Below are 17,916 nucleotides of genomic sequence, written 5' to 3' on the forward strand. Positions count from 1 at the left end.
ATACACAGTGAGCCTAAAGTTTGAAAGTTTCCAAGAATCTTCTGTACCTTAAGAATCTGACTTACTCTATCTGAGTACCCTGTATGTATCCTGGCCCTCAGCACAGTGCTTGGAACATAGTAAGGGCTTACCACGGGCTTGGGAGTCAGAAGGCGTGGATTCTAATCCTGGTTCTGCCACTTGTCTGGTGTGTGACCTTGGGTAAGTCATTTAATTTCTCTGTGCCTCAGGGGATTAAGACTGTGAGCTCCGCACGGGACAACCCGATTACCTTGTATCTACCCCAGCTCTTAGAACAGCACTTGGCACGGAGTAAGTGCTTAACAAACACCATAATAATTATTATTATTAACAAAATTCACAATCATTATTATTATCAGTCGATCCAGCAGTCAGTGGTGTCTAATGAGTGCTTACTGTGTGCAGAGCACTGTTCTAAGTGTTTGGGAGAATAGAATAAAGTAGACACAATCCCTGACCTCAAGGAGTTTACAATCTAGGGCTAGGAATAGTTAGTGAAATGAATTAGAGATAAGGAAGGCAAACTGCTATAAGGATAAATACATGTTATTGATGCCTGTTTACTTGTTTTGATGTATGTCTCTCCCCTTCTTGACTGTGAGCCCATTGTTGGCAGGGATTGTCTCTCTTTGTTGCTGAATTGTACTTTCCAAGTGCTCAGTACAGTGCTCTTCATACAGTAAGCACTCAATAAATACGATTGAATGATGATGATGGCATTTATTAAGTGCTATGTGGAAAGCACTATTCTAAGCACTGGGGAGGTTACAAGGTGATCAGGTTGTCCCATGGGGGGCTCACAGTCTTCATCCTCATTTTACAGATGAGATAACTGAGGCACAGAGAAGTTAAGTGACTTGCCCAAAGTCACACAGCTGACAATTGGCAGAACCGGGATTTGAACCCATCACCTCTGACTCCAAAGCTAAATAGGTGTTATAAGGAGGGAAGGGGTGAGTTCCTAAGAGCTGAAGTGGGTAGTCAATGCAGGAGGGAAGGAAATCAGGTTGGAGAGGGATTGAGAGATGTGATTTTAATAAGACTATGAAGATGGGGAGCGCGCTTGTCTGTAGAATATTGTGAGGAGGGTCAGGAGGGAGGATGGGGTAAGGGCTCAGTGGAGACATAGACAAGATTGAGATGACAATAACAACTGTGGTATTAGTAAGCGCTTACTATTTGCCAAGCACTATACTAAGCACTGAGGTAGATACAAGATAATGAAATCCCATATGGGGCTCACAGTCTAAGTAGGGAGAACAGGTATTGCAGCCCCATTTTGGAAATGAGAGAAATGAGGCACAGAGAAGTTAAGTGACTTGTCCAAGGTCACAGAGCAGGAAAGTGGTGAGGGTTAGAACCCAGGTCCTCTGACTCCCAGGCCCATGCTCTTTCCACTAGGCCACACTACTTCTACACTGAGCACATTGGCAATGGAGGAACCAAGTGAGTGCGCTGGATTGTAAAAAGAAATCAAGGAGTTAAGGTAGGAGGAGGTATGGTGATTGAGTGCTTTAGAGCTGATGAGAAGGGCTTTCTGTTTGATGTGGAGGTGGATGAGTAGAAGAGGATGTGGACTGAACTTTTCTCAGAAAGGTGATCAGGGCAGCAGAGTGAAGTAAGGACTCGAATCAGGAGAGACTGGAGGCAGGGAGGTCAGAGAGGAGGCTGATGCAATAATTGAGAAAGGATATGATCAGAGTTAGGGCCAGGGTGGTAGCAGTTAGTGGAAATATAATCCAGCTGTCTAAAGCAGGGAAAACATTGACTCTGCTGAACTCCTAACTGGAAAAATCCTTACCAGGAGAGGAATTACAAGAAAATGGGTTTATATAAACCCATAGGGGACAGGGGCTGTGTCCAACCTGATTAACTTGACTCTACCCTAGTGCTTAGAATAGTAAGGACTTAACAAATATCATAACAAAGATATAATACCATAAGCCTGTTGCATGGGTCATCTATTATCCCTGGCCTCTGGGTGGAATCCACAATTCTTCGTGAGTGCGTTAGGGATTGTACAAACTCAAAACTCCTAGGTTGAAGTGTAAACAGCTGTTCCATGATCCCAGAGCATGGAGGAGACAGTTTGGAATACTAGACACCATCTGGGAAATCTCTGTGCACCACGACCATTAGATGTCTTTCTTCTGTATCAAAATTGGTAACAATAATAATAATAACTGTGATATTTATTAAGCCCTTACTATGTGCCAGACACTGTTCTAAGCACTGAGGTAGATGCAAGATAATCAGGTTGAACACTGTCTCTGTCCCACCTATGGCTCATGGTCTTAATCTCCATTTACCAGAGGAGTGAAGTGACTTACCCAAGGTCACCCACGGGAAGCAGCGTGGCTCAGTGGAAAGAGCCCGTGCTTTGGAATCAGAGGTCATCGGTTCAAATCCCAGCTCCACCACTTGTCAGCTGGGTGACTTTGGGCAAGTCACTTCACTTCTCTGGGCCTCAGTTCCCTCATCTGGAAAATGGGGATTAAGACTGTGAGCCCCCCGTGGGACAATCTGATCACCTTGTAAACTCCCCAGCGCTTAGAACAGTGCTTTGCACATAGTAAGCGCTTAATAAATGCCATAAAAAAAGGTCACACAGCAGACAAGCAGTGGAGCCAGGATTAGAACCCAGGTCCTTCTGGCTCCCAGGCTCCTGCTCTATCTACTTGCCTCTGGGCTTCAAATTCCTCAGTCCATGCAATGGAGATGATAATTAAATTGACCTCCTACTGACCCATTCTTAATACTTTTAAGAGTGTTTCCAAACAATGCATCGGGTGAGCCACATTCTGGGAGTGTACTTTGACTGGAACTATTGATGTTGAAACTTTCAAAATTAGATTCTATTTATATAGTTTCCAAGAATTCAGATGCTTGCAGTAGTAGTAGTAGTACTTAAATGTTCAAGATGTGCAAATCACTGTACTAAGCACTGGGAAAGAAGCACACAGTGTCTTCCCTAAGTCAACCTTTCCTCTTCTCCTACTCCCTTCTAAGTTGTCCTGACTTGCTCCCTTTATTCATCCCCCCTTCCCAGCCCCACAGTGTTTATTTACCTATTTGTAATTTATTTATATTAATGTCTGTCTCCCCCTTTAGACTGTAGGCTTGTTGTGGGCAGGGAACACTAAAGAGGCAGCAGGATTTCAGAGGTTCATAGTATGATACTTCTGTGAATTCCCCAAAACTGTCTAGAGAGCAGAACCTCCAGATCCCAGGAAACCTAAAAGCCTAACACGAATAGGTTTTCTAGCTCCAAAACACTCTTCAGACTCCATACTGCTATTTAAACATATTCACTACACAAAACTGGAAGCCTGATGCTTTCATTTTGTCAACTGTGAGTAATGGGCCTTAGATTGCTAAAAGCCCTTTGAGTGTCCTGAGATGGAGGAACCCAATTTTCAGTGATGATTCTAAAGTGCTGGTACATATGAAATGTTATTGAGGTCAAGGGTACTTATCAATCCCTGCAACTTAAAATGTAGAAAGATCCTCTTGGACTGGCTTTCAATAACACACCTTAAATTCGAGTGACATGGTCGTGTAATGTAAAGAGGGTTGGTTTAAGTGTGTTGAAAGGTTTATCTCCTCCTCTGAGAAAACTCCAGTCTGAGACAAACACTGGTCAAACTTCCATTAATTTGAATGAAGTTATCCAGGCTTTCGGGAGACTGATTGATAAGAAATATTGTAAGAATGCATTCTGCATAAGGGCTTTGTAAGACAGACTGTTTTGTGTGGTGAAGGGTTCTTGTGAGAAAATGTGCCACTTTTCTTTTTCAAGAACCATTCCCGTTTCACATTAATAGCAGCTTTCATCCACAGATGCACATTAACAAGGCATGTACAATTTCAAGAGGGCAAATAAAAATCTTGAGAAGAGCATGAACTCTGTTTAGCCTGGACTGGTTCCTGACAAGACCAATTCTTGACTCCCATGTTTGCACCTCTCCTGACCAATATATCAAACAGCAGAAGAAATGATTTACCATTAAGTTCCAATTTCCCAGAATTCTCTGGCTTGTGTCAAATACCTTTAGGTCATTTCCATTTTTATTTGGTTTTGGATTCACATCACCTTTTCCCACAGACAGACATAAAGCAGCATACTGATGGATTTCTTTGCCACTGTAAGATTGTTTTGTTCAACTGTCAGATATGTACAAGAGAAGAGCTGTAGTCACCTTCCAGCTCTCTTCTGCTGGCTTTCTAGATAAACACGTGGGATCGCTTTTCCTGGGGAAGGCGGCCCTGCTTACTTGCCTGATTGATGTTGTGAGACATATCTGCAGTTATGTGTGTTCATATCATCCAATAAGGGCAACTGATTCCCTGGACTATACCTTGCTGTAAGTACAGTCTTGGATGGCTCTACCAATTAGGAAGACTACATCTCCCAGAAACTCCATCCCAACCTGGTCTCTTCCCCCATCCCAGTCACCTGAAGGATGAAAGCTCACAAAGTTTCTGCCTAATTGGCGACAACTCTCTTAGCCCATTGAAACATATGCTGGTTACTGTTCAAAGTAGTAAAAAGGAAGACACATCCAAATCTCCTTGTTAAATCCAGAGAATCAGCATGGCCTGGTGGAGAGAGAATGGGCCTGGGAGCCAGAAGGTCACGGATTCAAATCCCAGCTCCACCACTTGTCTGCTGTGTGACCTTTAGCAAGTCACTTAACTCTTCTGGGCCTCAGTTCCCTCATCAGTAAAATGGGGATTAAGACTGTGAGCCCTATGTGGGACAGTCCTGCTGTCAACCCCTGGCCCACGTCCTCCCCCTGGCCTGGAATGCCCTCCCTCCGCACATCCGCCAAGCTAGCTCTCTTCCTCCCTTCAAAGCCCTACTGAGAGCTCACTTCCTCCAGGAGGCCTTCCCAGACTGAGTCCCCTCCTTCCTCTCCCCCACCTACCCCTCCCCATCCCCCCCGCCTTACCTCCTTCCCCTCCCCACAGCACCTGTATATATGTATATATGTTTGTACATATTTATTACTCTATTTATTTATTTTACTTGTACATATTTATTCTATTTATTTTGTTAATATGTTTTGTTTTGTTGTCTGTCTCCCCCTTCTAGACTGTGACCATCTCTATATGTTGCCAACTTGTTCTTTCCAAGCGCTTAGTACAGTGCTCTGTACACAGTAAGTGCTCAATAAATATGATTGAACGAATGAATGAATGAATGAATGACAGGAAATGTGTCCAACCTATCTTGTATCTACCCCAGGGTTTAAAACAGTGCCTGGTACATACTAAGCACTTAAATACTATAATTATTGAGAAACAGCATGATGTAATGGATAGAGCATGGGCCCTGGAGTCAGAAGGTCATGGGTTCTACCGGCTCCGCCACTTGTCTGCTGTGTGACCTCGGGCAAGTCACTTCTTGTCTCTGTCCCTCAGTTACCTCATCTATAAACTGGGGATTGAACCTGTGAGCCCCATGTGGGACATGAACTGTGTCCTACCTGACTTGCTTGTACCATGCCTGCCACATAATAAGCACTTAACAAATATCATAGTTATTATTATTATTGTTATTAATATCCCTCTTCACCCTAATTTTTGGCTGCACCTGTTCTTCATACACATTGGAGGAGCAGCATAGTTTAGTGAAAACAGGATAGGCCCAGGAGTCAGAGGACCTGGATTCTAAACCCAGTTTGGCCATTTGCCTACTGTGTGATCTTGCAAATCATTTAAGTTTTCTGTGCCTTAGTTTTCCCATCTGTAAAATGGGGATTCAATACCTGTTCTCCCACCTTTTTAGACTTGAAGCTCTACATGGGACAGACACTGTACATGACCTGATTATCTTGTGTATGTGCTTTTAGAACACATGTATGTATGTATGTATGCATGTATGTATGTATGTATGCATGCATGCATGTAAAAACACATGTATGTGCTTTTAGAACCCAGTGCTTTTAGAACAGCTCTTGACACAAAGTGCACAACAAACACCACAATAATATGTTTATTATATTATTATGGTTTAAGTTCATTCATTCATTCAATCGTACTTATTGAGTGCTTACTGTGTGCAGAGCACTGTACTTAGAGCTTGGGAAGTTAAGTTGCAACTATCACAGTCATTTATGCTATATAATATAGACATGGACTTTGGATATTTAAAAGGGAGTATTTGAAAGCTCTTTGAAGGTGAGTAAATGATATGAAACTCCTTTCTATAAAGAAGGGAAAAAAGAAAGACCTGGAGCCTCTGAATTCTTTTTTTTTAGCAAGAAATTAAATAGTTTATACTACATGTCTGCTTCAGAGAGCTAATGTATGGATGTTAGAATAACATGCTTAGGTCGATCAATCAAACAATGGAATTTATTGGGTGCTTACTGTATGCAGAGTGCCGTACTAAGCACATGGAAGAGGACAATGTAACAATATAACAGACACATTCCCTGCCACTCACTTTTCATGTTTTTTTAAGGCCTTCATTCTGCTTCTCAAACAGCTCCTGGAAGGACTCCTTAGAGTTTTCTGACAGTTCAGATAACAGTAATAATAACAATAATAATTATGGTATTTGTTAAGTGCTTACTATGTGCCAAGCACTGTTCTAAGTTCTGGAGTAGATAGAAGGTAATCAGATTGTCCCCCCATGGGGCTCACAGTCTTAATCCCCACTTTACAGATGATGTAACCGAGGCACAGAGAAGTTAAATTGAGTTGCCCAAAGTCACACAGCTGAAAAGTGGTGGAGTCGGTATTAGAACTCATGACCTCTGACTCCCAAGCCTGTGCTCTTTCCACTTAGCCATGCTGTGAGCTCGTTGTGGGCAGCAATTGTTATATTGTGCTCTGCCCACAGTAAGTGCTTAATAAATATGATTGAATGAATGAAGTAACCTGGAGGAGAGGATACCCAACTTCCTCTTCTTCCTCTTTAAGACCCTAGACTGTAAGCTCGTTGTATGCAGGCAATGCCAGGTATAATGTTGTACTCTCCCAAGCATTTAGTACAGCACTCTGCACACAGTAAGCACTCAATAAATACCACTGACTGATGAAGAGTAGCATAGCTATCCCAGCCACAGCAGTTGAATGTCAATCAGTCATATTTATTGAACACTTACTGTGTGCAGAACACTGTACTAAGTGCTTGGGGGAGTACAATATAGCGGAGTTGGTAGATGATCCCTTCCCAAGCCATTCCTTGGCTTGAAAGGTGTTCCCTTGTTTAGAAAAATAGAAAATGTGGCCATTTTTTATTTTTTGGGTCTCTGTTATTTTCAGTTCTCACCCTCTAGAATTATCTCCCCCTCTAGACTGCAAATTTGTTATGGGCAGGGAATGTGTCTGTTATATTGTTATATTGTACTCTCTCAAGTGCTTAGTATAGTGCTCTGCACATGGAAAACACTAAATAAATATGACTCATTGATACACAAATGGTCTTTGCATATAACTGTCATCCTAGACTGATTTCACTGCTTCTACCTAAGAGGTGCTATTTTTGGTCAAAACTGAAGTTTTGGGATCTCCACATTTTTATAGGTGTGATTTCAGTAGTTCAAAGTGAGTTTCTTAACCTCTACCATAAGCACTAGTCTGGTTCTATCGAATTCTTTCTTTGTTATGTACAGCTGAAGTCTGCCTCAAAGTGAAATGATGGAAAAGAGACACAAAGTGGAGATAAAAATCTGGATAACAAAAATATAGATAGGAAAAAGCAGGAATGGAATGAATACGATTCAGTGTCAGAGGGGATAATGAGAAGAAAATGAAGAGGTGAGGAAAATCCATTAAGGTAAACCCAAAAAAGCCAAATTAAAAATAACAGCTTCAGCCTCTTGCAGATCAATTAAGGGGTGGGAATCAGGCCAGTGTAAGAAAAGGAAGAATAGTGTTATAATCTTTTCTTGAAAGCTATGGCTTTGAGCCATTTATTGTGTTGGTTTTGCCTTGGGCCACTGCCCAGATGGGACAATTAATAGGATATTCTTGTTATACTACCAGCAATTTTATCTTGCCACTGTTAACAAGGTGTCACTGCCAACTGTATGTGCTGATTTAATCTTCAGTCTAACTTTAAATGAAGCGAAAGTGAGAAAAAGAATCGATGTAGTAGTGAGAATATGGGGGAAAAAACATTACGAGGCGAGAGTGGAGAATAGTTTCCTATTTGGAGAAAGGAGGCAAACTAAAAGATGTTAAGATATAGTAAATGTGAAAATTGTATCCTCTTTCCTATACAAGTAACTGGTCTCTTATGCTCTGTTTTATCTCATTTATCACAATTTCTTAACAATCAGGGCTAAATAGAAAGATACAAGCAATTCTGCTGACCCCCCCTTTAGACTGTGAGTTGTCATTATGAATATTGTTACTATAAATATCATCATCATTATTACATTTGTTAAGTGCTTACTGGGTGGCAAGCACTGTTCTAAGCACAGGGGTAGATAGATCCAAGTTAATAAGGTTGGAAACAGTTCCTGTCTCATGTGGAGCTCACAGTTGAAGTAGAAGGAAGACCAGACATTTAATCTCCATTTTACAGTTGAGGAAACAGAGGCACAGAGAAGTTAATTGATTTGCCCAGGACCACAGAGCAAACAATTGGCAGAGCTTGAATTAGAACCCAGATCCACTAATTCCTAGGCCTCTAGGCACACTGCTTCTTTTATGGCCTGGGAATGTCTATCAATTGTCCTCTCCCAAGTGCTTAGTACAGTGCACTGCACACAATAAGTGCTCAGTAAATATGATTGATTGATTTTCCTCCAAAGCTAAGTAAGTGACAGAGGAAAAAAAAACCCACACCTTTATTCCTCAGTTCCCGGGGAATGACAGGTCATTCTACTTCTTAGCTGATTTCTTCCATCAATCAATGGTATTTATTGAGCATCTGCTATGGGCAGAGCATATGGGCACATACTATGGGCACATCTACTATGTGTTTCCTGCCCATAATGAGTTTACAGCCGAGAGATGAACTGAGGAGAATGTGTCTAACCGAACCACTTTGTAACTACCCCAGAGCTTAGTACAGAGGCTGGCACATAGTAAGCACTTAACAAATACCACTATCATTACTATATTAGTATTACTTCCCAGGGGAGGCAGTATACACACCACCAACCAATATTGGAGAGATCCTAGATGGTTCTAGAAGCAAAATGAGTATGGCCAGATGTCTACCGCCCTGCCTAATTGCACTCTCAGTACCATCGTATGCCAACTCTAGCATGTCCACGTGGCTTAGTGGAAAGAGCACGGGTTTGGGAGTTAGAAGATGTGGGTTCTAATCCTGGCTCCACCACTTGTCTTCCACGTGGCTTAGTGGAAAGAGCACGGGTTTGGGAGTCAGAAGATGTGGGTTCTAATCCTGGCTCCACCACTTGTCTGCTGTGTGACCTTGGGCAAGCCACTTAACATCTCTGTGCCTCAGTTACCTTATCTGGAAATTGGGGATTAAGACTGTGAGCCCAATGTGGGACAACCTGATTACCTTGTATCTACCCCAGCGCTTAGAATAGTGCTAGGAAAAAGTAAACGCTAATCTGGGAAGGGTTAGTATTGTTCAGCACACATTTTCTCAACCATTAGAATTCTGGGAAAGCTGGGAATGGTGGATTCTGAGCCTCCAGAAGCCTGAAATACTGTTTTTAAAGCCACAGTCCTCTTTGGCTCTTATTGTATTTATCTTTGTCCTTGTCTTTATGTTGTCTTTAAAAAATTGAAAGAAAAATGAATCATGATATTTGTTAAGAACTTATATGGATCCAAGCACTTGTACTGCTCCATCTTGATTATTGCTACAGGTTCCTTGCTGACCTTCCGACTTCCTGTCTCTCCCCACTCAAGTCCATACTTCACTCTGCTGCCTGGTTCATTTTTCTACAAAAACATTTAGGCCATGTTTTCCCACTTCTCAAGAACCTCCAGTGGTTGCCCATCCACTTCCGCTTCAAACAAACTCCTTAACAACAACTTTAAAGCAGTCATTCATTTCATTCTTTCATTCATTCAATCGTATTTATTGAGCACTCACTGTGTGCAGAACACTGTACTAAATGCTTGGAAAGTACAATTCAGCAACAAATAGAGACCATCCCCGCCCAACAATGGGCTCACAGTCTAGAAGAGGGGAGACAGACAACGAAACAAAACAAAGCAAATAAACAACACTCAACCACCTTACCCCTTCCTACTTTACCTCTCTCATTTCATTCAATCGTATTTATTGAGCGCTTACTGTGTGCAGAGTCCTGTACTAAGTGCTTGGGAAGTACAAGTCAGCAACATATAGAGATGGTCCCTGCCTAACAACAGGCTCACAGTCTACCTACAACCCAGACTGTACACTTTTCTCTTCTAATGTTAATCTAATCACATTACCTCAGTCTTTTTTATTTCACCACCAACACTTCCCCATGTTCTGCCTCCAGCCTGGAATTCCCTCCGCCATCAAAGTGGGGCTCACTCTTCCCACCTTCAAAGATTTATTAAAAGCATATCTCCACCAAAAGACCTTCCCTGACTAAACCTTCATTTCCTCTTCTCCCACTCCCTTCTGTGTCACCCTTTCACTTGGGTTTTCACCCTTTGTTCACAAACCCCCACAGCAATCATGTACATGTCCACTATATATTGTAATGTCTCTCTCCCCCCCAGACTGTAAGCTCCTTGACATGTCTATGAACTCTGTTATGTTATGCTCTCCCAAGAGCTTAGTACAGTACTCTTTGCAAAGTAAGTGCTCACTGCACACAGTAAGTGCTCAATAAATACGATTGAATGAATGAATACATGATTGATTGAATTGATTATGGACTAAGCATAGGATAATCAGGTCAGAAATAGGCACTGCCTTACATGGGGCTCACAGTCTAAGTACTGTAAACTGGGCACTGTACTCTCCCAACCACTTAGTGTGGTGTTCTGCAAAATCTCAATAATAAGCGCTCAATAAATATGATTGATTGGTTGGTTGATTAGGATTTAATCCTTATTTTACAGATAAGGACTCTGTGATGCAGGGAAGTTGGATGGTTTGCGAAATGTCACACCGCAGGCAAGTGGCAGAGCTGGGATTAGAGCCCAGGTCTCTGTCACCCAGACCGAGCTCTTTTCACTTAGCCATGCTGCTTTCCTTTTCGTTGTTGTTGTTGTTGTTTTTGTTCTTGTGTATAACTCTCATTGAGAAGCAGAATGGTGCAGTGGTTAGAGTACAGGTCTGGGAGTCGGAGGAGTTGTTGATTCTAATCCCACCTCTGCCAGTTGTGTGCTGGGTGATCTTGGGCAAGTCACTGAACTTATCTGTCATCCTCATCTGTCAAATGGGGATTCAAGACAGGGACTGTGTCTGACCTGATTAACTTGTATCTAATCCAGCCCTTAGTACGGTGTTTGGCCCATACTATCTTCTCAACAAATGCCATCATTATTATCTGTTAATCTTTTTCCAGTGCCTAAAACAGTCTTTTATACACTGTGGTATTTTGTAGTAAATACCTCTACTACTTCTCAGCGCAGAAGAGAAGTATGAACTTGCATAGATGACTCCAAATAGAATTTAATTGTCTCTTTTCTCTCACTACATAGGAATGGAGCTGGTCCCTGTAGTTTTATCAACAAGATTTTATGTTTCCCAAATGCCATTAACATAGCCTCCTCAAAGTTTTCCATTCTAGGAATGAAAACATTTTTTTAAAATTCACTTCCTCAATCTAAGAGGCCTCCCCATGATAAAAGTATGCAAATAATTAAAATCAATTCCCTGTACAGTTTAGAGTAGCCCATTAGAAAGCAAACAAACATTTAACACAGTGTGGAAGTTTCTTATTCTTGAAAATGAATGTGCAGGATGCTTTGCCTTATCCTTCAGCCTCAACCACAACTGAGTGGGCTCAAACTCTACAAAATCAGGATTCATTCCAAAGTCAACAAATCATTCCCATTCTTTCATCTTTGCTGCATAAACACGATAGAATTGTTGACAATTCAATTGCTGGATTTCAGAGTATTGTCAGTTACCAGAAAAAATAAATATAGATGCAGCCTAAACAATATGATTGAAAAGGTCTGATAAGACCCTTTTCCCTATCATTTTCAATTTTGTATAGTTGTCATATGACATGGTCATTCTCTGTAATGTATGCTTGAGAGCTTTAATCTGATCTTAAAGAAATCTTGTTTCTCCTTCATCAATTTTAATCTATTCAACAGGAGTTGGACTGATATAGTGCATTTTCTAAGATCTACAACCATTTTCTACGTTCCCTATGAATGAAAAATGGGGCATTTTTAGAAATGTTTAGAAAATTCCTAAATGCTTTCTGGGAAGCAGTATGGCTTAGCAGAAAGATCTTGGGCCTGGTTTCTATTCCCTGCTCCCTCATCTGCCTGCTGGGTGACCTTGGGTGAGTCACTTCACTTCTTTGTGTCTCAATTTCCTCATCTACAAAAATGGGAATTCAATGCCTGTTCTCCCTTACTTAGAATGTGGGACTGGATTATCCTATGTCTACCCCAGTGCTTGGCACAGGGGAAGAGCTTAACAAATATCAGTATTATTATTCATTCAGTCATATTTATTGGATGCTTACTGTGTGCAGAGCACTGTGCTAACCACTTGGAAAGTACATTTCAGCAACAACGAGAGACAATTCCAGCCCACAGCAGGCTCACAGTCTAGAAGTTATTATTACTATCTGCTCCCGGTGAAATGAGCCTATCAAAGTCTCAGAAGAAATATTTTTGTATAAAGGAAACATATGTGTCATAACAGACTGGCTTATGCTGCAGCAGGCTAGGTTATGACTAAAATAAAGAGATGGATAAGGAAAGGAAGCACCAGACCATCATCAGTTATTTAGCCAAGAATTTGTGAATATTATTTTGTACTTTGCAGGAAATCCCTCTAGACTTCCATCTCCTTGGGGCTCAGGGAACATGCCTATCCACTCTGTTGTGTTGTACTCTCCCAAGTGTTTAGTATAGTTCACTGCACATAGTAAGTGTTCAGTAAATACCATTGAATGATAATCAATGCTAGATCTGCTCCTTCTGGATGCTTGCCCCTATTTATTCCTGGGATCCCATTTTTAGTAGGAAACAGACCTGGAAACAAGTCCACTCAGTTCAAAAATTGTGAGATGGACACTTCAGGCTACTGGTCACTCAGCTGCCATGACTTTGTCCTGGAGACTCACTGAATGCACTAATTTGGCTGTAAAAATCTGTGCTTGTTACCCAGACTGGGACATTAACAAACCCCAGGCAAAATAGTCAACTTAAGAAAAGTAATCTTGCTAATGAGATAGGAATGACTGATGAAATGATTACAAATAATACTAATAATTGCTGGGAAAGGAAAATGAGACATCCTCCCTACCTTTATTGACCTCATAATTATGGTATTTATTAAAGACTTACTATTTCCTAAACTCTGGGCAGAGACAATATTCAAACAGATTGGACTTCCTCTGCCCCATCTAGGACTCATAATTCAAGAGAGCAGGAGAGTTGCTATTTTATCCCTGTTTTACAGATTAAAAAAAAAAACAAACAGAAGGTCCAAAGGGGTTCAGTGACTTGCCCAAGGCAGAGCTGGAAATAGAATGTTGGTATTCTTTTTTCCCACCCTGGGTTCTGTCCACTGGGCAATGTTATTCATTGATTCATTCATTCAATCGTATTTATTTAGCGCTTACTGTGTGCAGAGCACTGTACTAAGTGCTTGGGAAGTATAAATTGGCATAATTTGGCAGCAGTGGGTGTGGTGAATCAGGAGGCTTTCACTTAGTTGGGCGGGGCAACAGAGTGGGCTTTTAAGGAATGATGTGACAAAGATCTATATTGAGAAGCAGTGTGGCCTAGTGAATAGAGTACGGTCCTGGACATCAGAAGGATTTAAATTCTAATCCCGGCTCCACCATGTATCTTTGTGAGGCCTTGAGTGATTCACTTCATTTCGCTGTACCTGTGACCTCACCTGTAAAATGGGGTTTAAGATTATGAGATCCACATGGGACAGGGACTTTGTCCAACCCGATTTGCTTGAATCCACCCCAGCACTTAGAACAGTGTCTGACACATAGTAAACACTTCACAAATATCAAAATTACTATTATTATTATTATTATTAACATCATTATCATCATTATTAGTACAATGATTGAGATGCTGAGGATTGGCTAATGGGGATGGTGAGCAGGATCTTCAGGCTGGAAAGAGCAACAGGAGTCTAGGATAAGGGAGGTGTGGAGCAGGGGTTTTATTTGGTTCTGTTTTGGATTTTATTTATATATTTTGTTAATGGTATTTGTTAAGCACTTACCTTTTGTCAAGCACTGATCTAAGGGCTGGGGAAGAAGCAAGTTAATCAGGTTGGACCCAGTCCCTGCCCCACAAAGGACTCACGCTTTAAGTAATTAATTGATTAATTATGATATTTGTTAAGTGCTTATGATGTGCCAGACACTCTACTAAGCACTGGGATGGATACAAGCAAATTGGGTTTGACACAGTCCCTGTTCCACGTGGGGCTCACAGTTTCAATCCCCATATTACAGAGTAAGGTAACTGAGGCCCAGAGAAGTGAAATGACTTGCCCAAGGTCACACAGCAGATGTGGTGGAGGTGGGATTAGAACCCATGACCTTCTGACTCCCAGGTCTGTGCTCTATCCACTACACCATGCTGCTTCCCTTAAATAGGAGGGACAATTTCTTATTTGAGGAAACTGAAGCATAGAGAAGTTAAGTGATTTGCCCAAGGTCACACATCAGGCAAGTGGAAAAGTCAGGATTAGAACTCAGGTCCTCTGACTCTCAGGCCTCGGCTTTTTCCACTCAGCTAAGCTGCTTCCTATGGGGTTGGGTTGGGGAGTAAATGCAGGAAAGACAAAAAAAGAAAACAAGGAAAGATAGAGAAAAAGTCAGAGTCAGGACAGGTGAAAAGAGACAGGTGGGCTATAGAGACAGAGGGTGGGAGACAAAAACAAAGGAGGCAAGAGGAATAATAATAATATTGAGAAGCAGCATGGCCTAGTGGATAGAGCAGTTCCAAGGTCCCGGGTTTTAATCCCGGTTCCGACACCTTCTGTTGTGTGACACTGGGCAAATTATTCAATTTCTCTGTGTCTCAGTTACTTCATCTATAAAATGGGGATTAAGACTGTAATCTCCATTTAGGACCTGGACTGTGTCCAATCTGATTAGCTTATATAATAATTATATTTGTTAAGCACTTAGAAATGTGCCAAGCACTGTTCTAGGTGCTGGGGGTAAATACAAGGAAATCAAGTTATCCCACATGGGGCTCACAATCTTAATCCCAATTTTACAAATGAGGTAATTGAGGAACAGAGAAGTTAAGTGACTTGCCCAAGTCACACAGCTGACAAGTGGCAGAGCCGGGATAGGGACTCATGACCTCTGACACCCAAGCCCGTGCTTTTTCCACTAAGCCAAGCTGCTTCTCTCCAGCACATATATCTACCCTAGCACCTAATACAGTGCCTGATAATGAATGTAGTTTACTCTTCCCAATAATTCTGATTTTTTGGGTTGTTTTTGTCCCCCATGAAATCATAAACTTTTTGAAAGCAGCAACTGTGTCTTTTACTTCCAACAAACTTTCTCAGGAACTTAGTATCCTGTTCAGCATGCAGTTGGTGCTCAGTGAATATGATTGACTGACTGATTTGACTTCTCACAAATTCCTCCCAATGCCACCTACATGCATCTCAGAACATCTTGTGGCAAAGACAGGCCCTCAAACAATATGACTAAATCGCAGTCATAGCATAAGCATGAAAGCGTTGTTCATCATTTTACTTTGTACTTTGCCGGTACAATTCAACACATCTATAAATGATGTGGGTAACAGTGGGAAGATGAGAAATAACAGCAGAAAACAAATCAGCCTGAAACGCAGCAATTAAAAATAGGGCAAGTGGCTTCAGAAGTATTGTGACACCAAGGAGAATGAGAAATTTATTCAGTTGCTGTGGGCTACAGTGGGAACAGCAAAAGAAGGAATCACTATATGTGCAAGATGTGGAAGGGATATCCAATCACTTACTGGTCTTTTGCTCCTCGAATGCCAACCTTCTCACTGTACCTCGAGTTCCTCTATCTTGCCACTGACCTCTCACCCACGTCCTGCCTCTGGACTGTAATGCCCTCCCTCTTCATATCAGACAGACAATGACTCTCCCCACCTTCAAAGCCTTAACTGAGGGCACATCTCCTCCAAAAGGTCTTCCCTGACTAAGCCTTCCTTTCCTCTTCTCTCACTCCCTTCTGCATCACCCTGACTTGCTCTCTTTATTCACCCCCCCACCCCACCCAACAGCTCCACAGTACTGGTTGTACATATCCTGTAATTTATTTATTTCTATTAATGTCTATCTCCCCCTCTAGACTGTAAACTTCTTGTGGGCAGGATATGTGTCCATTATATAATTGTGTTGTACTCTCCTAAGCACTTAGTACAGTAGAGAAGCAGTGTTTGGCTCAGTGGAAAGAGCACAGGCTTTGGAGTCAGGGGTCATGGGTTCAAATCCCCACTCTGCCAATTGTCAGCTGTGTGACTTTGGGCAAGTCACTTCACTTCTCTGGGCCTCAGTTCCCTCATCTGTAAAATGGGGATGAAGACTTTGAGGCCCACGTGGGACAACCTGGTCACCTTGTATCCTCCCCAGCACTTAGAACAGTGCTTTGCACATAGTAAGTGCTTAACATATGTCATCATTATTATTATTATTACAGTGCTCCGCACACAGTAAATGGTAAATAAAAATTATTGATTAATTCATTTCACCCTCACTGTGCAAGCAGATAAAGAACTCACCCACCCTACTGTTATGCTTGACTTTGAATGTTCCCTTTGTATTTGCATTTGATGTTACTAGTAATATCATCCTATCCATGCATGCAGATATGGGTGAGAAGCATTAAATAAGACCAACATACCGCTCTATAGTATAGTCATGCCAATACAGACATTCCTCCTATACTCTGACAATTAGATTCTTGCAAACTCCGTGTTCTTTAAAAATTGGGTTTTGTCAACCATTGCTTCATTGATGAATAAGGGACTAGGGGGAAGATAGCATTGCTTCTCTCCCCCCAGATGAAATGCAGGAGCATTAGGAGAATAATAATAATTATTATAATGGTACTTGTTAAACACTTACTATGTGCCAGACACTGTACTAAATGCTGGGGTGGCTACAAGCAAATCAAGTTGGATAAAATCCCTATCCCACGTGGGACTCACTTGTTCAATCCCCATTTTACAGATGAGGTAACTGAGACCCGGAGAAGTGAAGTGAGTTGCCCAAGGTCACATAATAGACAAGTGGTAGAGCTGGGATTAGAACCCATGACCCTCTGACTCGCAGGCCCATGCTCTATCCACTATGCCATACTGCTTCTCAAAAATGTCCCTGAAACCTTATTTCAAGCAGTTTGTATGATCTAACTCTTTCCATCAGTGGCATTTATTGAGCATTTACTGTATGCAGAGCACTGTACTAAGCTCTTCATAGAGTGCAATAAAACAGACATTTCTCTGACACTTCTTTAATCCATAAGCCATTCAATGTGAACCCAATTTACAATGTCTTAAGGTTCAGTTCCAAGTCAACCATGTTAAATGATGAAACTGGAAATGCCTAGGAATCACTGATAACCCTCTTAGCTTGTTTTCATCTGGTTGGATGATTGGGGAGCTGACATGTTTAAACTTCGGTGGAGACTAATTTTCATTGGGTAATCCACTTCTCAGTCATTTTTTAAAAAGTAATGGGAGAGCAGAAGGGGAGGCAGAATGGATATTCATTTTTGGGGGGTATTTTTTAAGCACTTACTATGTACCAGGCACTATACTAAGCGCTGG

The sequence above is a fragment of the Tachyglossus aculeatus genome, chromosome 19 (genome assembly GCF_015852505.1).
Source record: "Tachyglossus aculeatus isolate mTacAcu1 chromosome 19, mTacAcu1.pri, whole genome shotgun sequence".
NCBI lineage: Eukaryota > Metazoa > Chordata > Mammalia > Monotremata > Tachyglossidae > Tachyglossus > Tachyglossus aculeatus.